Source organism: Periplaneta americana, chromosome 2 (genome assembly GCF_040183065.1).
Source record: "Periplaneta americana isolate PAMFEO1 chromosome 2, P.americana_PAMFEO1_priV1, whole genome shotgun sequence".
Lineage (NCBI taxonomy): Eukaryota > Metazoa > Arthropoda > Insecta > Blattodea > Blattidae > Periplaneta > Periplaneta americana.
The window spans coordinates 89232504-89257694 of record NC_091118.1 but is presented as its reverse complement, the minus strand read 5'-3'; the positions used below and the strand labels follow the sequence as shown (position 1 = coordinate 89257694).

At 34.8% G+C, this 25191-nt stretch overlaps 1 non-coding gene across 1 annotated transcript; it reads right to left on the bottom strand.

The window, feature by feature from the left end:
• Nucleotides 1-5478: 5478 nt before the first annotated feature.
• TRNAA-UGC (transfer RNA alanine (anticodon UGC)) lies at nucleotides 5479-5550 on the bottom strand. The gene has a single exon. It is a non-coding gene; the product is annotated as a tRNA-Ala (tRNA).
• Between the last annotated feature and the right edge of the window lie 19641 nt (nucleotides 5551-25191).

The following is a 25191-nucleotide window of genomic DNA, read 5'->3' as shown; positions in this document are numbered from 1 at the left end:
CATTGCCATCTTCTCATTATTATTATTATTATTATTATTATTATTATTATTATTATTATTATTATTATTATTATTATATAATTCCACATTCTTCAAATTTTCTTCTTTACTTTTCATTTCTTTCTTCTTCCTCGTCATTGTTTTCTTCCTCTGATTCTTTACTTGCATATTGTAATTCCATTTTAATTATTCCTGCAACTACAAGTCGTCGTCTGCCTTTCCTCAGTCCCTGTATCCTCCTCCTCCTCACTCTCACTCTTCGACAAGGCGTCCCATCTCTTAATTTGGTCACGCTGGCTATCTCCTGTATAACTATTAATCAACAGCGAGGCGCTTGATGTTTGCACAATGTTCTCTCTATTGGATGTGCTGTGTCATCTGTCGAACAAACGCACGAGGAAGGCGACATAATTCCTTGCGAAATCTATTGTCACTAGTTAGCCCAGGGTCGCAGATGGCATATGAGTCCCATGTAATACTGCCAGCCTAAAGTTGACATTCTTCAAATAAATAAATGCTTCCAAACACTTTTCTACTCACAAATGAAGCATTTCTCCGCGAGTGAAAGAAATACACATTTTTTTTTAGGAGAGAACATCCCATTACATAAACAAATTGTTTGAAGTAGCGCAATTTAGAGTAATTTTCTAAGTGAATTTTGAATATACAGTAAACGTACGTGATGTAATAACTAAGGAACGGGTTCCTAGTTCCGCATCTATTTTGTTTGCGACGTTCTAGACTTAGACTATGTTATTCAGATATCTCTACTGTTTGATGTATTGGATGTACAAGTTACCTCCCTATTAAAATTTTATAGAACCTGAAACGCCTACATGAACTATGAACTTCTATAAATGTCTGAAAGTTATATTTGTGCCTAAAAAGTGCCTTTTTAGTACTTTGTGTACATTTAAAATATAAATACTGAAAAATGCGAGAACACCCAAAAACTACAGAAATGCTATTTAAAATGTAAAAAATTCTCTTACAGACAAACACTGGACTGAAAAGTTCAAATAGTAATAAATATTCACGAGAAAATCTAATGAACCAGAATAAATAGCAGAATGATATATTCCATGCTGTCTATAAGAATATAAAGTGTAAGCAGCACTAAAAATATAAAAAGTATTATAAAGTTTACCATGATCAACCTTCCATATTGGTCTAAGAACGAGAGGGAAGAAGATTTTATCTATTTCCTGGAACCGAAGATCGTTTGTAAAAGTCCATCCTAGCACGAAAGGGTTGGTAGGTTATTCAAGTTAGTCGAGAGCTTACAAATTAGTTTTCGTGTCAAAGCACCTCAGTTATGAGTAGGGCCGTGACATCGGTATATTTGTATTAGTTTGAGGTCAATTGAAGCTGAACACAAGACGCCGGACGTGTTTCAAGTACAGTCAGTCACTTTCTGTGTTTCGTATACGATTATTGCGTATTATAAAATCAAGACAATACAATCATTGTATATAAGGATAGAAGGAATCATACAGAAACGATGCAGCTTCCATAAGTAATGCTCAAACTCTTCTTGGTGACCCAAATATTAAAAAACAGTATGAATATATTTAATCTAATTTTGGATTTATCCTCGCTACAATAGATTATCTCGAAAAGACTAGTGTGAAATTGGTGGAGAAAATTTCGATAATAACTCTCATTTCAAAAGTGAATGATCTGCAAGACGATATAAGCAAAAAAGTGTGTGCGAAAATGAACACATTAATACAAAAAAAAAGTAGTTTCAATTCATTATGCAAAATTGCAAGAGTTTTGCCAGATGACAAGTGCGATTTTCATCAACTAGATGTAGAAATGGATGATGTGAAATATTTTACATATGCGGCCTTATACTATCCGACACTCGCGGTCATTTTCATTTGAAGCTTTGAAAATGAATGTTGTTGTTTATTTGAGCAGGAACCGAAACCAGGCAAACAACATGCAAGAAAAGTAAGGCACGGAATAGATGTGATAAATAAATTAATGTAACAGTTAAATATAGAGAAAGCAAAATTGTACGCCATGTACGTTTTCGGCTTTCTAAAACTGTAATGCAAAACTCCAAAAAAAACATTTTTCAGATTTCTGTTTTAGCACATTTCTGACAATTTAAGTATGATTTCCAACAATTATTCTCAATCTCACCAGCATTTTAGACCTTTCCGATATTAACCCTTATATATAATGGCTGTAGTGTCCTGATTATATAATACGCAATAATCGTATACAAAACAAGGAACGTGCTTGCTTAGGCGTATGTCAAATTCGCTTCCGCTGTCTGTACTTGAAACACGTCGACTACATTCTGTCCGGCGTTGTATGCTCACTTTCAATAGACCTCAAACTAACACAAATATACCGATGTCACGGCCCTAGTTATGAGAAATGAAACTAACCACTCAACAATCAGTCTCTTTCACTGATAGAATTTGAGTATTCAGTTCAATAACACTCATTGTCACCACCAGTTCTTTGTACATAAATTTCACCTAAAACAGAATATTTATTAAAATTAAAATTAATTGTTGATTATATATAAACTCCTAAAAGTCCTAAATTAGATTTCATAAAGCCCTAAATTTCTCTTTTAGCACCTAGAAATCCGTTCCCTAATAATAACATTAAACACAAATCCCAGACAGTAAAACTTACATGTATGCAAGACCTCGAATATAGTGCGTATAGAACTTTCATGTAGTACCAATAAAAATTGTGCACAAAAATATATATTGAATACTGTACATATTTTCATCATCTTTATAATATTATAGGCTACTCCTTTGCCTTACTTACTTACTTACTTACTTACTTACAAATGGCTTTTAAGGAACCCGAAGGTTCATTGCCGCCCTCACATAAGCCCGCCATCGGTCCCTATCCTGTGCAAGATTAATCCAGTCTCTATCATCATACCCCACCTCCCTCAAATCCATTTTAATATTATCCTCCCATCTACGTCTCGGCCTCCTCAAAGGTCTTTTTCCCTCCGGTCTCCCAACTAACACTCTATATGCATTTCTGGATTCGCCCATACGTGCTACATGCCCTGCCCATCTCAAATGTTTGGATTTTAAGTTCCTAATTATGTCAGGTGAAGAATACAATGCGTGCAGTTCTGTGTTGTGTAACTTTCTCCATTCTCCTGTAACTTCATCCCGCTTAGCCCCAAATATTTCCTAAGCACCTTATTCTCAAACACCCTTAACCTATGTTCCTCTCTCGGAGTGAGAGTCCAAGTTTCACAACCATACAGAAGAACCGGTAATATAACTGTTTTATAAATTCTAACTTTCAGATTTTTGGACAGCAGACTGGATGATAAGAGCTTCTCAACCGAATAATAACACGCATTTCCCATATTTATTCTGTGTTTAATTTCCTCCCGAGTGTCATTTATATTTGTTACTGTTGCTCCAAGATATTTGAATTTTTCCACCTCTTCGAAGGATAAATCTCCAATTTTTATATTTCCATTTCGTACAATATTCTGGTCACGAGACATAATCATATACTTTGTCTTTTCGGGATTTACTTCCAAACCGATTGCTTTACTTGCTTCAAGTAAAATTTCCGTGTTTTCCCTAATCGTTTGTGTATTTTCTCCTACTTAAAAAAATATACAACATTAAACAAGACGCTCAATGATGAGGCACATACGAGTATTATACAGTATAACCTCAATTGTCCGCCGTAATGAAGGGGAGAGAAGGAACTGTTAGTCGAAAAAACAAATAATCTATTCTTTTATGTTCTTTAAAGAAGTCTATTGCGTTTTCTGAACTTGACTACAAGAATTTTTCTGTTCTCCATTATAATTCTCCGAAGTAATGCAATATCCGGGAGTAAAGTGTCATCTTCCTGTTCTGAAAACCTCATGAGGATTTCCGCTGATATCTCAACTCCTTCTCAACTATCATCATTGCCACTCATATTTGTAGTCTCATACATGGTCAGCACTAATGTCATCACCACTTTTTATTTCATGCCCAGAAAGAGCCAAGTGTATATCCAGTCACTGATTAATATTTTTTAGCCACAAGCTTTTAATGTCCTTACTAACATTCTTCCACTGTCGTCATTCTCTTCAAACCTTTCAAATTCGTCTGTAAGTTCTTCAATATCAAGATTATTGTCCTTGTATTGGAATGTAAGGAGTAAGAGAGAGTGTGACCTGCTGTGAATGGAAACAGAGTACTAAATTAAGTGCACATTTTGATTTTGATTGGAAAAAGCCGGATATAGACCTAACCTAGTATCTACCACATGAAGGGAAGGAAAGTCACAAGCGCGATCAGCAACACACAAAGCACGGTCGCCGAATATGTTAAAAGCTTGAGCAGAGCGACTGGTAACAGGGGGCGTCGTTCTCCCTATTTCATCCCAACATTACTAGTCTTAGCGCCCAAGAAAAACCACAGGCACAATGAGTCATCTCAATTTAAGAGACAGCCAATTGCCTTTAAGGCGATTAATAAACTATGGCCCAATCAACCTTAAGGCCTAATGTGGGAAAGGGTCTAAACAACGAGGAAAAGAAATGTTTTTTCCTGTCTTAGAATTTGGTTGATGGTAGGCATGTTTGCCATCATCATCATCCTGAATATGAATGATTCAATTGTGGAAAAACTCGAGGCACATTAAATAGAATGGAGTGAGATGGACCGCGTGGAAATCTACGAGGCACAAAGTTCATCTTACACTTTCCATGGTACTATGAATAAAGTCAGAGTAAACCTTTGATGTTAAAACATTGCAATGTTGCTCTTTTACCTTTTCAACATAGATGTTTCACGTCAAAAGCATGGGTTCGATTCAAAATAGTCTAGTTATGGCACTATACTTTCATTTCTTGTTTTTTTTTATTTTTATTTTTTAAAAGATTCAATCTTAAGTAGATAATAAAATTTACGAGAGCAAATTCGCATAATTTCAATTTCATACAATCGAGAATATGTGTGCTTATTACAGTAACTGAAATAAACTAGGTGGAGCCATTACGGATAACTTTATTTTTCGGATAATCGATGAGAAATATTGAGGTATTTTGTAGAAATATTTCAAAAGTTTGGATTTACATTTATCCCAATCAGAGATATTTGATACTTCTATTCCTTAATCGGAAGCAACATTTTGCAAGATTGCGCCACTTTTGAACACGTCTCACTACTTCTAACTTATCCTTTATTTGATACAACAACACGTTTCCTTTTACTTGACATCGCACTCGCGTAACTAAAAAATAAACGTATCGATAACGCGATAACTACAACACATCTAAAATTAATGAGAAATTGGAAGTTTACCTCGAATGCATACGCCATAATCCTGTAATTCCCGGGTAGGTGGGAGGAGGGGATGAAAGAACGTCTCGCTTAATAGGATTGGCCACGTCCTTTTACAAGTGTTTGCGGATGGAGGTGGAAAACATTTTACGGAAAGAAAAAAATTACATGGGCAGCAAAAAATACGTAATGGAGATGCCGGGGATCGAACCCGGGGCCTTTCACATGCAAAGCGAACGCTCTACCACTGAGGTACATCCCCATTCACAAGAGACAACGGCAAACATAAGCTTACAAACTATTGCATTGTATTTATTTATATTCCATGGTATTCGTACATCGCTTCACAGGTAGAATATGGAATATGTCAAAAAAAAAAAGGTTAATAGTACTATAAAGTCTTCATTATAGTCACAGTAGTAGCATTGCTGTGAGGACATTGACACTTAAATTTGTAGCCATGCTATAGGGGATGAATAAAATATTGCAGGGATACTTTTTTTTTTTTTTTTTTTTTTTTTGCGACGTTGTTTCGGAGAAGCCGGATTTCGATTAACCGAAGTTCTAAAGAGTTACACAAGTACCGTCAAATGGGCAAACTTGGAACATTATCATAGGGTATTTTCATTTTATCACAGTAACACGAAACTGTAATAGAACTAATGTGCTGCACAACAAAGTAACAAGTGAAGATTATGTTGCAACTGTGACAAAACGAAAATACCCTATGATAATGTTCCAAGTTAAAACAGTGTTCCAATTTTGCCCATTTGACGGTACAATTTAGTGCTAAATAAGGCAGTTTGGATTGAAAGAATGACCAACATAATGAAGGAAAATTCATATATTAAAAATAAATATTCTACAAAAGTAGTATTTGAAGAAAGGTTATTTTCTATAAACGAAAAGAATCTTTCTGACAATCTACTTTTGAAAGTAGTAAATGTCTGACAGCCTTTTACATTAATAATAATAATAATAATAATAATAATAATAATAATAATAATAATAATAATAATAATATAAGCCGTAGATCACCAGTGGGGCAAGGCTGCCCGCTTGGGCAGGGTTGGCTCGAGTCTTGATCATCAGAAGAGCTGACCTGATGGTCTATATTTACATTCCTAGTTTTATTGTCCACAATTACACTAGCACTGGTTGTTGCTGCCGCTCAAAGTTGGTTGACTGCGTCCTTCCACCGTGTTCTTTGGCGTCCTATTCTGGTTCACAGTCCTCCTAGTTGCAACTTTAACTCGTTCTCCCATCTGGTTCTCGGTCGTCCACGGTTTCTCCAGCCAATTCTTGGATTCCACAGTGTCGCCAGATATTCTAAGTTCCTCGCAGTGTCGCCGTGTGTGCCCATCTGGTAGGATGCATTCTTACCACGTGTTCTCCCCAACGCCATTTCATCCTATTAGCTAGTGTGACCACATCCTCTATGCCGCTTCTCCGCCGTACTTCTTCGTTTCTGACTGTTCTTCAGGCTTATTCTGAGTATTTTCCTTTCCATTCTTCTTTGACATCTTCCTAATTTTAATGTCTGTTTCTTGGTCCCTTTACATTATGCACACTAAAATACGCTATTTTCACTATTACTCTACCGTAAAAAATGAAGCCTTACATTGATCAAACATTATTTACACTATTGTACACAATTTACAAAATAAGTAGGCTATATTATTATAAAAAATACATTGAATTACAGTACACAACACTGTATATAAGCTTAATATCGTAAAGAATGTTTGATCAATGAAGATCTACATTCTTTATTATAGTGTAAATAGTAAAAATAACGTGTTCTATTGTACATAGTGTAAATAATTTAAATTGTAAATATTAGTGTAATTATTAAAATGGTTCATGTTTTATTCTGCCCCACTTTACAAAACAAGAGTCGCGTGAGCCGTGAGTCAAGTACTTCGTTTGCTACATGCACTCACTCGTCCATTGAAAAATTCCAGTAATAATTAATCTTGTAGCCTTCTGGGACAAAATACGGTCCCTAGTTATCATAATGTACTGCGCATAGCAACGTTTGACCCATGTCTTTTCTTCCCAAATGTGCATGCAATAGAAAGATTACTGACTCAATGTAGGAGACCATCGCTACTGGAATATTCATATTATAACTAAATAACATTAAACGAGGTGTGTTGGTACAAGTGGTTGCCACATCATCTCATTAAAGGTCACAAAATAAAAGCAGTGTAAATCTGTCATCATTAAGCACAACCACGGGATTACCTACAATGTTGTTATTCAACAGCATCACGACATGTGATAACAATTGGATGAGATATCTTCAATCTATTATGAGGTAACATTATTCAATATGAAGAAACGTGGAATCTTCTCCATCCTAAGATTCATAACCAATCTTCCATCTGATAAAATTATGTAATATCTGCTAAAATCATTCTGATTCTATTCTTTGACGCCAGGGAATTTTTTTTCTTTAGTATTTAATGCCTTATGAACAAAATGTGAACAGAAAATTATATGATAAAATCTTTAGAAAAAATTAGAAGAATATTCAATATGGAGAAACGTGGAATCTTCTCCATCCTAAGATTCATAACCGATCTTCCATCTGCTAAAATTATGCAATATCTGCTAAAATCATTCTGATTCTATTCCTTGACGCCAGGGAATTTTTTTTATTTAGCATTTGATGCCTTATGAACAAAATTTGAACAGAAAATTATATGATAAAATCTTTAGAAAAAATTAGAAGAATATTCAATATGGAGAAACGTGGAATCTTCTCCATCCTAAGATTCATAACCGATCTTCCATCTGATAAAATTATGCAATATCTGTTAAAATCATTCTGATTCTATTCCTTGACGCCAGAAAATTTTTTTTCTTTAGCATTTGATGCCTTATGAACAAAATGTGAACAGAAAATTATATGATAAAATCTTTAGAAAAAATTCGAAGAATTCATTGAAAAACAAAGGGCCATTTGCCGCAAAATTCTGATATTTGCTTCTTTATAATACAAGGTCACAAAAGATTGGAATATTAATTTTAGCGCTAACTGAAATCAGTCGAAAACCTTAAAACACCTGCGAATCTTTCTTGACAAATAAGTTATAATTGTCAATTTAACTGAAAGATTATAACGTGTTCATAATGTGTGTCCGCTTCCTTGTAGATTTAACTACATGCCATCTTTTGAAATTCTTTCATGGGTGCGCCTAAAGGAGCGAAGAACAGCACATTCTTTGTCTGTTCTGTTTAGAATATTATTCACTTCTACTGTAAAATATCTGAGAACTCGCTTTGAATACCTTACAACGTTGAGGAATCAACATCAGGCTTTATTATCCATTCCTCGTCACCGTATCTCTTTCTCTTCCTCCTCTTTTACTGTGTTAGCAGTCTATGTCGCCTATGGAACTCCTTACCTCGTCATGTCAGGGATTGTCGAACAGTTAATTAATTTCAATTAAGAATTACATACTTTTACACGGAATTGATTTGTGAATGTTATCCGATTTTTATAGGTTATTCTGCGTTTCTATAAATTGTCATTTATGGCCTATAATAAAGTATAATTAGAATATAAATAGTAATTGCTTAATTATGTATCATGTTTAGTCAATATTTCATTATACAAATCAAATGATGAGAAATTTGTATTGCAATATGCTACAAAGAAAGAATGTAATGATTTACATATTTAGAAAGAGAAATCAGTATATTTTATAATTATAAATCAGTATATTTTATAATTATAAATTGGTAATATTGTATGTAAGCTCCTTAATGTGAATGATAATGATTGTATATTTAAGTATTACTAATAATTTTACTACTTTTGTTATTGTTTCAATACTGGATGTTCAGTTCAAAGTATGTCATGGCTCGCTGTATGCCGTCATGTGGCTAGCCGATGACCCTAGAGAATTCAATCTTCCTACACTTCCTATGCATTACCTATGTGCCAGAGAAGTTGCCTAGAAAGTACGGCGTTCATTCTAAAGAGTACTTACCGATACGTACGGTAACGCCGGTAGTGGCAGGAATGTGAACTGTTTCGAAATATGTACTGAGGTGAGTTTTTTTTCTTACTGTCGAGATATGGGGAGAGGGTTAAGACGATTAGTTACGTATTTGTTGACATTAATTTCGACGGTCAACATGGACACGGAGCATTTGATTTGTGTTGTGGAATGTTGTGGTACGCAACCGATGATAACAAATACCCTGCGTACGACTTGGCCACGCAAAACATAGTTCGAAAGAGGTTATGGTAGCACACAGATCGTACAGACCGCCATCTGTTGCTACGACGTTCAAGTTATACCGTACACGTTCTCAAGTTCAGATTGAACGCCTTGATTAATAGGCAACTTCTCTGACATAACAGCTGAAACTCGCTTCAAATCGCTTACTCATCAACAGTGACGTCATGACACACTTTGAAATGAACACTCAGTATATATTTGTCGACCTAGGTGGCACAGTCTGTGCTCAAGGTTGCGGGTTCGATCCCAACCCAGGTCGATGGCATTTAAGTGTGCCTAAATGCGTCAGGGTCATATAAGTAGATTTTCTAGCATGTAAAAGAACTCCTGTGGGACAAAATTCCGGCATACCGGCGACGCTGATAAACCTCGGCAGTTGCGAGCGTCGTTAAATAAAACACAATTAAAAAAATTCAATGTATATTTCATTTTTGGCAGTATGGAAGAAAAGGCCTTACGCCCTTAACTCTACCAGAATAAATAAATAGCCCGTATCACGCAAATCACGTTTTCTTTACAACACGTAAGACACTCTACACAAATCGACAAAATAGGCCTATAAGAAAAGCAATGCAAAGAGGCTTAATACAACAGAACTAACATTCATATTATAGCGCAACAATTGCACAACTTTAATTACAAAGGCCACGTGGATGATGTAGGTACTGTCTATCCGACTTTCACTGAGACGCACTTAATGCTTGACCCATAGAATTGAACCTTGATAGGAGCACATACATTTCCTTCAGAATTCATTTCATCCTTGGAGGTCGGGACTGACCAGGCGAAGGCAATGAACCGCATTGCGCAAAATGTGATGAACATAAATTATGGTCTTGTACAAGGAAGAACAAAATATTGGTCTCTGAGTTATCGTACCTTCATAGTAACGTTATGCTCTTCTCGTAACACTTTCTCTGCGTTTATTTCTATCTAATTACAAATTATATGGCTTACATAATAGTCAACCATTTTTTCTTAAGATGTGTTAGGTGTCTTATGTATTTGTGTGACAACAGTAAAATGTTACATTAATACATTTTATGCATACTGTAATCAGAGTTAACACTAAATAAATTCATAATTTAATAATATATTTATATAAACGATCCATACTTTCTACTGTAACATCTTTCAACAACTAACGAAACTTAACTCTTTGCTTTTGTCCGATTCAGTGTTAAACTATTCAAATAACTGTGTAGATATCTCTCCACCTGTTCGACGTTTCTCTCCAAACGGATGGTGAGAAATTTAGACACAGTCCACATTGGTGGTATTAAAATAATATAATTCTGCATCTTAATTAGTTAATTACACACTCTTAAAACTTCGTATCATTTAAGAATTTTGTTATACTAACAACTTTCTAGTGCTGAAGGAAACTAAGTGGTAAATTACCTTCATCAAAAGAACAAAGAAACACAACATAAACACAAAAAATACATACTGTACTCCAACCACGAGAAAGTATCCAGGGATTGAGACGCAGCGGGGTGATGCTGTGAATGAATGTTGATGTCATGAGATGTCATAAGGTCACACACGTGGGTACTCGTATCTCTATTGGCTATCTCTCAAAGCACAAAAGATAACACTGATATACACATTTTTATACTACCCTAGTTACAAAATCAGAACACGGTTAATTTCCTGGCCTTTTAATCCCTCCATAAAGGAAATAATATATGCAGGAGAGCGCATGATTTTTAAACTGACGTTATAACGGTAATATTATCTATCTACTTCGCTCCAATAGATGATGCAACAGTAAGCACATTCCTTTCACGGTTTATCTCCTGGTTGGAGAACAGTACTACTTGGGACAGCTATCTTTACCGGCGGCTTGTTTCTAAACCAACTCGACTGCGCCGCGATCACGGGAGCACACTCAACAGCAAAATAAATATTGATGCAATCAGTTTCTACTCTGTCAATGTACGGAAAGGAAATTACTTTGGAACAGCGTTGCAGTCCTGATGCTTGAATGGATCGCACAATTGGTTCCAAATTATCGTACTTTTAATTGGAGGATCGTAGACTACATATAAAATAGGCGTATATTGATTATTTTGTCTAAACTCCCTCCACAGTGTTTTATTTAAACGATTTTTTAATTCTTACAAGGAAATAACTGTTAAAAATTAATTACCAGCACAGAAAATGATTTTTTTAAACACTTTGTTGTCTCCGTACTTTGGGAGGATCTTCAGAAGTATCAACAACAGCAGGAACATAAGAACCAAGATCTACATCTAGCCCTTTTACAGTTTGCTTCATCAGAGCAAAACCAAGCTTTAAATTAAGGAATTGTTTACCATAATTATCTACAATTTTATTTCCGTCCTGTATATTTAGGTACATAGGATGTAGATTTTTTGGGAGTAGGAAATACTTGGGCCACTATTACTATCTTCTAAGTCCATTGCGACTATTTCACGTCAAAACCTATCACAATGACATCTGATTTCTTACTGCTCGTACACTACCACGAAACGTGACTGGCACAAGCAAGTACCATATATAACAGGCTGTTCCTTGTTCCTTTGTATGTACAGAATAGGCGCATATATTGAATATGTTTATTTCCTTTTTCTGTTATGGGGTTCTCAAAACATTACAACCAACTTATTAGTTATTACATGCTTACGTGGCTACAGCAATTATGCTATCCAGAGAATTGGAGAGGCCATATCTCGGACATATTTGGAAATAAACAAAGGAATATTTGTCAGCATCATTTCTAAATAGCCACAAGTAACAGTCACTACGTGATTTCTTGTTGCTATAATAATGTTTACCAAAATCAAGTTGTCATGTCACCTGGGCTTGGAGACATAGGACAGCAATGTTTATAGAAATATGTTTTGGGATAGTCGACTTCTACAGTAATTGTAACGCAGAAGTGCTTCATGCATAAACTACTATAAATGTATAAATTAATTAATATACCCGTAATACTGGAGAAATGTATAGAGAAAATTTCATTGTAATAGATATTTACAGTCCTCTGATTTTGACATGTATTAACCTCTTTGCCGATAGGATCCTACATTTCACGCATTATCCGCGGATCGCACGATCGTACATGATATTAAATTATCGCACATGCACGATCCACATCGTATGGTTAGCAACACTACTTCAGAAATATTTTATACGTAGTGATATCATTGTGTGTAATTTTGAAACATGGAAATTCCGCCTAGGATGTCACAGCGGGAAAAATACGTTCGCAAAGTAGAAAGAGAAATTATAATGTATTTAAGTTCGTAAAGAAGAAAAAAGAGCGATCTAGCTCTTTCTGTGGAAAGAATGGGAAAGCAGTGTGGAAGAGTGAAAAATCATTGAGAAACAGCCAAAAGAATGCGAGAAAGCTAGCATTTCGGACACGCAATGTATGCCTATAACAATGGTGGGCATTCCTGCGGCATTGCCGCAGTGATGTCAGACCTCAGCGGAGCATCAAACTTACCCCCTACCTTCCCCTTCCCCCACTCCTTGAAAATCCTGCCCGTGTACGTGGCGGATTATACTGGATTGCTGTACTTCGGAGCTTCATTAGTGATACAATGTATTTCGCAGCATCATATGAATCGAGAGGTTATCACACTTACAAGAAAGGCGGTTCTTTCATTTCTCATGTTCTGGATCAGTTACAAATATTCAGAACGCGAACTTAAATATGTACACTCTTAAAATAGATCACCTGTTATATGAGTTCAAAGAACACAGATTCAGTGATTTTCAAAGGATGGAGAAAGATTTCAATATTTTTGCCACTCCTTTTCATGTTTAAATTGAAAATGTTATCCCAGAATTGCAGTTAGAGGTACTGGATTTGCAGAATGATGGCTTCTTGAAAGCAGAATGTGAAGGTCTACTGGGGGCTAAATTTTTTTAAAAGATATCCAGTACTACATATCCATTGCTTAGATAGTTTGCTTCAAAAGTAATGAGTACCGTCAATTCCCATAAATATAGTCCTGAAACTTAACTACTGTCCACGATACAACTATTCAAATTTTGTACTCCATAACGTAGTACCTCGTTTATCTATATTCTTGCTTTTGAATTCAAGTCACTGAAGCTATCTACGAACGGTCTATGTTACTTCTACAATGATCTTTGAATGGTTGTATCGCGGACCATAGCTAAGGGAAATGACGGTATGTATTCATCAACCTACCAGTGCGAACAGCTGTTTTCTAAAATGAAATTTATAAAGTCCAGCCACAGATCCCGCTTAAGCGATGCTCATCTCCTTGCGCAACTGAAAATAGCATGCACAGATATAAATCCCAATTTCCAAGAAATTGCTTTGAAAAATGATTAATTAAATATCACGTGAATGGACTATTCTAATTACATATGGTAGGTAGGAGTGTAGTGGCGCAACTGTCTGTAAATCCGTCGCTGCACTATAGAGTGCAACCCCTCCCACAGTATGTAGGTGCCATTTAAATCCTGTCTTGTGGGTTGCGTTCATTTTGCCCACCACTGGCCTATAACATATCGCATTTTCCCAGCTATGGATAACATTTTGACATGTAGTAGTATGTAGTATCTTGCTCCGGACCCTCTTCTCTGCTACGATTCGATGTAAGTTCACGCTTCGAGTTATTCATACGTGTCTCGGGTAGTTAGCTACTGCATCTTTGCAGGTTGTGTACATGCTCTCTCTCTTCCCTTCCACTCCCCGTTCCCGACTAACACGCATATAAACATGATAGTGGCGCCCTCGGAGAGCAGCGGTATTCCTATTTGTCTCGAGTAATAACACTAACATACGAAAACATAAACATGATCTTGCATCTTCATTTAGTAAATTAAATTACAAAATTGCATTCAGAACACTCTACAAAAACATCAACACACAAAGAAACAAATACAACATAAGAGGAATATATAAATTATGTAATAGTTGTAAAAACTTCTACATCGGACAAACAAGGAGATCTTTTCAAACACTATACAAAGAACACATTACGACCATAACCAAATCACACAGAATCTCCACATACGCAGAACACTTCACAAATATCAACTACAGCTACAGCAGAGAGGAAACATAACATGGAAATTCTACATATTCAACCGAAAAACCAGAAATTAAATACACTAGGAATATACGAAAAAAACACAACAATAACACATTCTCAATACATAACCAAATTTCAGAACATACACCCTTGACTCCACCACACTACCACACACAAACACACCCTACCAGCAAAACAACTGAAAAAACCGGAAGAAACAAGCACTTCATTACGTTCAGAAGATGACTAACAAGTCAATTGGATAATTTACCACTTAGTTTCCTTTAGTACTAGAAAATTGTTAGTGTAACAAAATTATTATGTAACACAATTCTGTCTTCCCTCCAGATAGTAGGCTAGATTACATACGGTACACTCTCTATCACTGAAGATAACCTGCGAATTTATACCACTTGTTTCATTTTAAACAGGTCATTTCATATTAATTTTTCACTAATAGATTATGATTTTATATTGCAAAACATCTTATTTGAGATATATTTTATAGTAAAAAGATTTAAACTGGAAGTAAAAGCTTTGTAACGCACAGTTCAGAACTAAGATTAATGTTTATTTTGTTACTAAAGAAAAGCTGACAGTACACGTAATACATAAAAGAAAAATAAAATTCTCGGATTGTAGCCACTTTTAAGGTATTTGGGAAGATAACACTCTTGGGCTCAGTTGTATAAAAAATATATACATATATATATATATATATATATATATATATATATATATGACTTTTGTTTTTAAATGAACATTAATAAATAACACGAGGTTAGTTTCTACTATGTTGTATAATATTAACTTTTGAAAGCGCAAACTAGGTTTAGTACACGCTGGTATTTGCGGTAAACTATGTGGTAACATAGCGAAACATGAATGAAATTCGTTTGTAAAAGCAGTTGATTTTGAACTGTTTCACCAATGAGAGAAAAACATAATATATTATAATCATCACAGTCTCCTGAACATGCATTTCAGTATGAGAATGATCATAAACATTGGACTGAGAGCATGGTTTCGATTTGTTTGTGGTTATAACTGAGGACATAACCTTTGTTCAAGTTATTTCACTACAAAATTTTGGTAACATACAGTAAATCTCTTTTTTAATTTTCATTGAGTGCAATAAACGAATTTTCTGTCTTGTGGAAAACAGAAGGAGAACGTCAATATCATCATTAGATGAGATATCAGAACCTAGACATACAGTATATATTAACTTGCAATTTAATCTAATTTATGAAAAAAATATTAAAAGTATCTATATATAATACCTTTTCACCAGTGCTTTGATCTTGGTGACAAGAACAGTGACTCTTCAGTAATTCCACTGAATGTTGAATTTCAGATCCGATGACAGATGGAAATGCCAATGGACGAGCAAGGAGGCTGTGGCCAATCCAACCCGTTGTGCTTTGTAAATTAATGTATAGTAACAAACTGGCAAGCTTCTCCCCCTTATCTATTCTACCTTTTTTTGTTAAGCTAAGTTCATTCAGTGGGACCAATGCGACAATTTATCCCAGAATGAGGTTCTTAATGTTTTTTTTATTTGAAATATATTCATTTAGATTATTACATCATTGTACATTGAAGGCTTTATATATTTTCTGTAGTTCCGATGGTAATGAAATATCAACCACTCATTGCCAGAGGGCACTGAAGTAAAAACATAGAATATATTTTTAATGTCCATTACTTTTGTACTAAGGCTCAAATGAATATTCCTTGTTGAAAAAATTAACACAAAGAACAATATTTTTTTAGATATTTTTAAATAAGGTTATCATTAAGACCATCATACTTTATATAAATTAACATGCCCTGAAAATTTCATAACCCTAACCCTAAGTTAAATAGTTTCTAAAAAAAAGTATACTAATTTAAGGAATTAAAAATACCTTTAAAATTTAAAAACTAAAAATTAATTTTTAGCTCATAATAAAAATGTAACAATCATTTCATATTAAATCAATAAACAAACATTCCCTTGTTCAACATAAAAATTTTCAAAAAGCTGCGATCATTAGGACCAAATCTATGGCAATTTCATGTCAGACAATATTTTCTCATCTTCCCTAACACCAAAAAGGAAAAAAGGGTTATTCATTATACTCCAATTTTACAGAGAAGCCTATTTTACCTGAGATAGGTATGTTAGGGTTATAAATACATAATAGTAGGCTAATAATAATAATAATAATAATTATTATTATTATTATTATTATTATTATTATTATTATTATTATTATTATTATTATTATTATTATTATTATTATATGATATAGATTAATGAAGTCTCCTATTGAATTAGTCTTAGGTGTCAATTATAAAATTAATACAATATAACAGATCTATATATTCAGAAAATCTGTACAAAGTTTTATAAGTTATACACATGAATGAATGAAATGCAATGAGTTGTAATTAAATACTAAAATACAATCTTATATTTCTATTAATAAGTTTCACGAAATGTATGCTATATTATAACCTAAGCAAATATCTAATCCTAATATTCACTAGAATGTAGTTTAAATTTCTGTGGGTTGAAATCTCTGAAGACGTTACACAGTTTTCCGTTAAACATTGTTGTCACAAGCAATTTTTAAATTATATACATCACAAACACAAGAACACAAAAATACATCACACTAACATACGAAAACAAAAAACACACACAAAATTGCAACCTACATTCAAGAAATTAAATTACAACATACCATACAGAACAAATAACACTCTACAAAAACATCTCAACACACAAACACAAACAAACAAATACAACCACACAGGCGTACTGTTATATATGACAGACGAAATAAAATTGATAAAATAATTTATAATACTAACAGCTAATAAATTAACATGTGAGGTAAACGTTAAACGCCGCAGCTAAATAAAAAAGAAGATAGAAAGAAACGGGCTCCGTGAAGCGCTGCCTAAAACACTTAAAAATAACACACAGAATTATTTACTATTACGGTAAGTGGATAAAATAATCAATAAAACGTGGAATCTTAAACTGAAGAACGTAATGTTTATTTATTTTATAACATTACTAACCTTCGATACAACCATGTTCTTTTGGTGAAGAGTAATATTATTGATAAATTAAAGTAGGCCTAATTAAATAACATAATTCGTAGAAATAAATACAAATAAAATGATAACTGATGAGGTAATACAAATCCAATAAACACAAATAGGAGAACAATATAATGCACTTCCTTTTTTAACATATTTTAATATTAATCAAACACTCTAATATTATGATGATGATGATGATGATGATGATGATGATGATGATGATGATGATGATGATGATGATGATGACGACGACGACGACGACAATAATAATAATAATAATAATAATAATAATAATAATAATAATAACAATAGGCTTACTTATGGCTTTTAACGAACCCGGAGGTTCATTGCCGCTGCCCCCCCCCCACAAACCCGACATCGGTCCCTATCCTGAGCAAGATTAATCCACTTCTTCCCTCTATATTCACAGACCTCAAAGTGGGCTGACAACCGTCAAGCAACCAACTTCGAGTGCACACTAACTCCGTGTGAATTAAATTGTGGTTTTCTGTTAACGAACAGTGACGTGTATTATGCAAATCAAGATTTCAGGTATAACTCCCTGTAAAGTTGATTTGAATAATTTCGAGGGAAAAATTGTTCCGGAGCCGGGTATCGAACCCGGGACCTTTGGTTTAACGTACGTTCGATACCCGGCTCCGGAACAATTTTTCCCTCGAAATTATTCAAATCAACTTTACAGGGAGTTATACCTGAAATCTTGATTTGAAGATTAATCCAGTCTCTATAATCATATCCCACCTCCCTCAAATACATTCCAATATTATCCTCCCATTTACGTCTCGGCCTCCCCAAAGATCTTATTTTCTCCGGCATCTCAACTAACACTCTATATGCAGTTCTGGATTCGCTCATACATGCTACATGCCCTGCCTATCTCAAACGTCTGGATTTAATGTTCCTAATTATATTAGGTGAAGAATAAAATGCATGCAGTTCTGCGTTATGTAACTTTCTCCATTCTCCTGTAACTTCATCCCTCTTAGCCCCAAATATTTTCCTAAGCATCTTATTCTCAAACACCCTTAACCTGAGTTCCTCTCTCAAAGAGAGGGTCCAGGTTTCACAACCATATAGAAGAACCGGTAATATAATTGTTTTATAAATTCTAACTTTCAGCTTTTCTGGATGATAAAAGCTTCTCAACCGAATAATAAAACGCATTTCCTATTTATTCTGTGTTTAATTTCCTTCCGAGTATCATTTATATTTGTTACTGTTGCTCCCATTTGAACTTCTCCACCTCTTCAGAGGACAAATTTCCAATTTTTATATTTCCATTTCGTACAATATTCTGGTCACGAGACATAATCATATACTTTGCCTTTTCGGGATTTACTTTCACACCTATCTCTTTACTTGCTACAAATAAAATTCCCGTGTTTTCCTTAATATTTTGTGGATTTTCTCCTAATACAGTCACGTCATCCGCATAAACTAGGAGCTTATGTAACCCGTTCAATTCCATACTTTCTCTGTTACCCTGGACTTTAATAATTTATTATTATTATTATTATTATTATTATTATTATTATTATTATTATTATGTACAGTAATATGTTCGGACTGTCAGTGTTCATTAGGCCCACTTGACAGGTCATATAATAGGATGAACTCCTCTTCAACACTAGAGGCCTTTCAGCCCGCCTTGGGGATAAGGAAATAATTTGTCCTGCAGCAGAAAATATTTAAATACAACAGTACCTACGATGTTGTCTGCTAGAATTAAGTGAAACACGTGAACTCTGTTTGAACTGACCGGTAACGGCTACGGTTAACCAAGTAACTTCGGTGCTCCGCTGCCAAACACATAAACCGATAGAACCGAGTAACTCAACAGTTCTAATCGCTCCGTCCCCAGCCCTACCCCTAACACTTCGGAACTACTTTCAGTTTCATCAGAGTTGAATCTGATAAGGTCTAAAATAGTTACCTACTCTGTTCTGTCTAATAACTGTTAAGATCAGATAACAATAAGAACAAAAACAGAGAAGGGTGCCTTACCCTTTCAGTTGTTGGTTGATCCGACCCTTATAATGGAACATGCGGTTCAAGAACTCATTAATTCTTAAGTCATGTGTGTATAAGTAAAACATTAAGAATAATCACATTTGCAATAGGACATTAATGAAATACGGAAATAAAAAGGGAAGAAAAATAAAATGCTCAGAAGAAACTTGGCCGACAGTAGTTCTGTCAAAAATAAATCTTTGTTGAAGATCGAACTTTGTTTACTTTTCTGTGAAATGTTCAATCAACTGATTGAGGTAAGGATAGACATCTGATAGCAGTAGCAGGCCAAAGTTCGTTGAGCTCTACCAAGCACCCAAGATCTGTTACTGAGAAAACAGCTGAAAGGTCGGACATTCCATTATTAGTCTGTGGCAGTGGAAATTGTCACATTAATTTCTTCATTAAGGGAAAAAAGTAAACTATTACGTTATTCCTGGAGACTAACTGTCAAATTTCACTACTGAATCAATATCAGCATTCATCAATAGTCTTAATCAATACGATACCCTGTGTTGTCTTACAGATTTATTGATCCAACAGCAAGTATTCTGATTATTAACTAACCTCAAACTTCCCTTTCTAGGAACAATATGTCGAAAATTTTGGGATCCGTCTTCTCGTCATAAATTTTTTGACACGCGGAATTTTTGTCACACATTACTTTTTCGACGTAGGCCTCATCGTGACACATTACATTTTCGACACTTAGTAGTTCATTGGCAGTTTACTACAAATTAAACGCTTCTAGTAGGAATGATTATTAGAGGAGAAAAATTCGCTCCGGCGCCAGGGATCGAGCCCGGGTCCTTGGTTCTACGTATTAAGTGATCTAACCACTGAGCTACGCCGAAGTTCAATCCATAGCACCGGATCGAATCCCTCTCTTTTAGTGTTTTTCCCTTTTTTGTAGCCTGACTCCAAGTTCGACATATATGTTGACATATGCAGAGTCCACTGCAAGAATGATGGATGTCACTTTCTTGTCGAAAATGAACCAAGACTGTCAATGCATAGTTTAAGACATGTAGAATGTACAGTTTCCCTGGAAAAGAATGAGACGATTGAATATTCCTGTCTCTGATGTAAGACACTGCGCATGATCGGAGACCAGAGCACTGATGCACAAGATAACGAATATTGAGTTACTTAAATTCAGGCTATTTGGTTTGTTACTAGCATCGTTCCGAAATTCACTTCAAAAACTGCAAAAAATATGATAATATTACGTAAATAAAATATAAATATAAACTTAAATCGTGTAGTTAAATCCACAATGGCCCTTCATGACTAGATCGACACTCCGCACAGAAAAGAAAGCTTTCGTGTCGTTTCAATAGCTCAGACGCTAAGACTTCTGCACGTTGTGTAGAAGAGAGCGAGTTCGATTCTTAGTTTACGTCAACGATTTTTTTTGTCTAAATAACGTTGAAATAGCTAAGTAACGTTGAAATAGAGTTTTACAAAGTCCTGAGATTAAGAGTTAATGATCACAGACAATACAAAATTACAAGTTATAATGTTATAAACGTTAATCTGATGAATGTATTTATATATACACACATACACAATGTAAATGCATATATATTAAAAACTAACAATTAAAATGAAATTAAAAAATATTCCTAAGCCACACAGACAATCTTTTACAAAGGTTTAGAGTCCTTAGGCTATGTCATTTTCTGAGCAATTATTACAATATTTTATTAGTAGCTTTCCCACATGTGTAAGAAATGTACTCGCACAAAATAATTTTTGTTAAAAGTGTGGCTTTGGATTATTTCATTCTCACGCCTTCAGTTGATTTTAACTATTTTATCTACGTGTTTGCAATAGTGTTTAATTTAATGTGCATTCAATTTCATTCATGTTATGATTGAATAAAAAATAACTGTTGCAGTTATTGACTAATTACATATATTAATACCAATTATTAAATGCATCTGTTAAGTAACTAATTACAGTATCTTTTGCAAAATCTTGAATGTTTAAGTTGTCAATAATATTTCTGTATTAGTATAAGACGTTAAAAGAATTTGCAATAGATTTGGGATCCTCTACTTTAATTTTTTAATTTATATATCTTCTCACCATTCGTGAGCTGCCACAAGAGACAAAGAGTACTTAACCATATAAATTTTTACAAGTTCATGAAAAATCATTGATTTTGTTTTAACAATGAAATTCCTACAAGTATATAACTGCAAATATATATATATATATATATATTGTTTAGATTAGTGAAAATATACCTATTTTTAGACATAAGTGTTACAAAAAAGTGAAGAATGCTACTGAACTTAGTTTGATTTCGAATATAGGTGATTCTTCAGAAGAGCAATTGATCCTTTCAATGCAGCTAAGGTTACAATCGGAATAATAGATGTAGGTATTCCAAGCCTCTTAAACACATCTTTTATGAAGAGAGTAGCGGTACCTATTGCTCCAACCAGAAGTCCGATTACTTCAAGCTCTTTTAGCTGGTATTTTTTGAGGTAATAGAGAATGGTAGGATTGTAGATATCCTTTTTTTTTCATTATCCACTTCTGCTGGCTGTTCCTCATCCGTTTCGAAACGCACAGTGGGATCAATTATGTATCCAGATCTTGTGGATTCCTTGAAAGCTATTATATCTATGCGCCGTGTACTGCCAGTGACGGAGAGACCATGTACTGCTTCAAAGGTGTTGTAATCGGCATGTTTAAGGGCAGTGGCTATAATTGATCGTACTTGGTGGCGTCTAGCGTTTCGCAGAGCTTCGCCGTGCGGACAGGATTCCAGGATGTGTGCAAGAGTTTCAACTCGTTGTGGCAATGCCTACAACGGTTGTCCTGAGATCTTCCCGGCACAGCACGTACTGCAGCAACATTTCGAACCATTTTAATGCCATCGCGCCATTCGCTGTTGGAGAGTCCTTCGTGTTTACAAATCCATTTGTTGGCACCAGGATATTGTTTAAATAAAACTACGCCTTTCCCTTTTTGTGGATGACGACACCAATATCAAATTCTCTGTTCCTCAGAAGGTTACGAATCTTTGTAACATTTAAGAAATGCTCATTCTTATGAAATAAGGCATCTTCTGGAACAATGTTCAGAGATTGGGCACATCTAATGCTCTCCTCAGGAATCTGACGTGTTTGTATGATGTATGGGTTTTGAGATTTGTGTAAACATCGAAGGGCATTAATTTGTTGTAATAGTGCTTCCCATTTTGTTCGAAAAATTCCTAGTCCTTTGTACTTCCTAGTACTATAAATCATTGCATCAGGAATGTCTGTAGGCAGATTCAGTACCTCTTTCAGTGCACTTTTTATTAATTTGTCGGCGTCATCCAAGAACTTTTTTGGTATAAGTTCATAAGGGATGGTTTGAAATTGATATATTAAGGAAGGACAGATGGTGGTATTTAGAACACAACATTTCTGGTCTGCATGAAGAAAAGGTGACGAGGTAAGAGTTTCAAGTTTATTATCTAGATCTTTAAATGTTGACTGGGGATTGAGAACTATTGAGTCAGAGAAGTTTACTCCCAGATAGCGAATAGAGTCGTTTGTACCAATAGATTTAATTTCAAAATCAGGATATATACTGAGATTGTGTCCGACAAGCTTACTTTTGGAGATATTTATAATTACGAATTTATTAGGATTTAATTTTAGCCCAATGTCTATCAATCTTTGATAAGCCATTCTTGTCAGTTCAATAGCGGAAACTTCGTCTTTACCAATAATTACGGTATCGTCGGCAAAGCCGAAAACAGTTAAAGGAGGCAGTCCTGGTACAAGTTCAAATCCAAAAGTTGATGTTATTGTCTGCTCGCATAACTCATTTAAAATATGATCTGTTGCTAAATTATATAAAGCTGACGACATAGGAGATCCTTGCATGACTCCTTTCTTTAGAACAATTGGTTTAGTTTTTGTGTGACCTAATTCAATTCGTGTTGTGTTTCCCTCCTGTAGAGCTATCACAAGTTGGGTAAGTTGTGTTGGGGCAGGAGAACTTTCCAAAGTAGCTGTTATGTGGTCATGGCCAACACTATCAAAAGCTTTCGTGATGTCCAGAAAGACAATTGTTACGTCAGTCTTTTTTTTTTTTTTTTTTTTAGCAGCATGAAGAACTGATCGGAGAATTGAAGTATTTATTAGCGTCCCTGGTGTTTTAGAAAAACCAGTTTGGTACCCATTAAATGATATGAAATTTCGCAATCTCTTGTCCAAAATGCGATCGATTACCCTATGGAGTACAGAAGTGATGGTTATTGGACGCCAGTTAGATATCTCTTGACTATTCCCTGTCTTGGGAACCAAAGCTGTCCTTGCTTTTTGGAGGCTAGGGGGACTATTCCTGACTGGAGCATTCGTGTTGCAATTAGGCTTATGACTTCATGTGCTAGAGTGTCTTTGATTGCTCGTACGAGAACATGGTCCGGTCCAGGGGAGGTATCAACTGCCATACCGCTAATGATTGAAGCAACTTCATTCGGAGTTACTAGTGGATCAAATGTTTCTTCATTCATAATCTTTTCCATTTCTGAAGCATATGTCGGATAATCAGGTCGGACATTATTGTTGGGAAAGGAAAATATATTTGAAAAGTGGTCAGAAACGGTTGTAGGGTCAATATTACAGGATTTATTGTTATGTCCCAAGACAGACCTCACTGCTTTCCTTCGTTGATTGTAATATTGATATTGTATCAATTTGTATTGATATTTACCTCGTCTCTTCTCCCTCTCCCTCCGAGTCGATCTCTCAGGATTAGTGGACTTGGCAAAACTTTTACTAATACCAGAATTTTTCTTTTGTCTCCTAGCCTCTACATATTTCCGGGCAGGATGTTTTGGACCTGGCAGAAGATCAATGGAATCTGCTAAGAATGATGTGAAATCACTTACTGCTTTGAAAAATTCCCCCTCCTCCAGCTCTTGTTTGAATTTTTCAGTCCAGGATTTCAATTCGCTTTTGTATTGGTTAACAGTGGACCCATTGACTCCATTTCGCTTATCATTTGAACTTAATTGTGTGTTCACTATTGGTTTATTATCCCTATTTCTGTTTACTATTAATTTCCTTTGTATATCAGGATGGGATCTGCCAGTATGAATTCTAACTCCACGATCACCTGCAAATATTTTTCCACAGTATGGGCATACTGATTGTATAGGTGAGACAGTATTACTGGTTTTAATTAAAAAAATATTTTCTTTCTTAGGATATCTACAAGTTTAACTTTAATAATATTCCTAATAGCTTTAATTGCACTATCTGAATTTTGTACTTTTCTATTCAAATGTATTCTATTTCCCTCTTTCATCATTTTTTATAAATTACACTGTACTTCTTGTAGTATTTAAGAACATGAGGATCATTACATTGCAAATCATTACATATAGCTTCTTCTTTTTAATACATGAGATTTTTAGGTCCCTGAGTTACCTACATTATTTTTACTTTATAATTTTTTCACAAC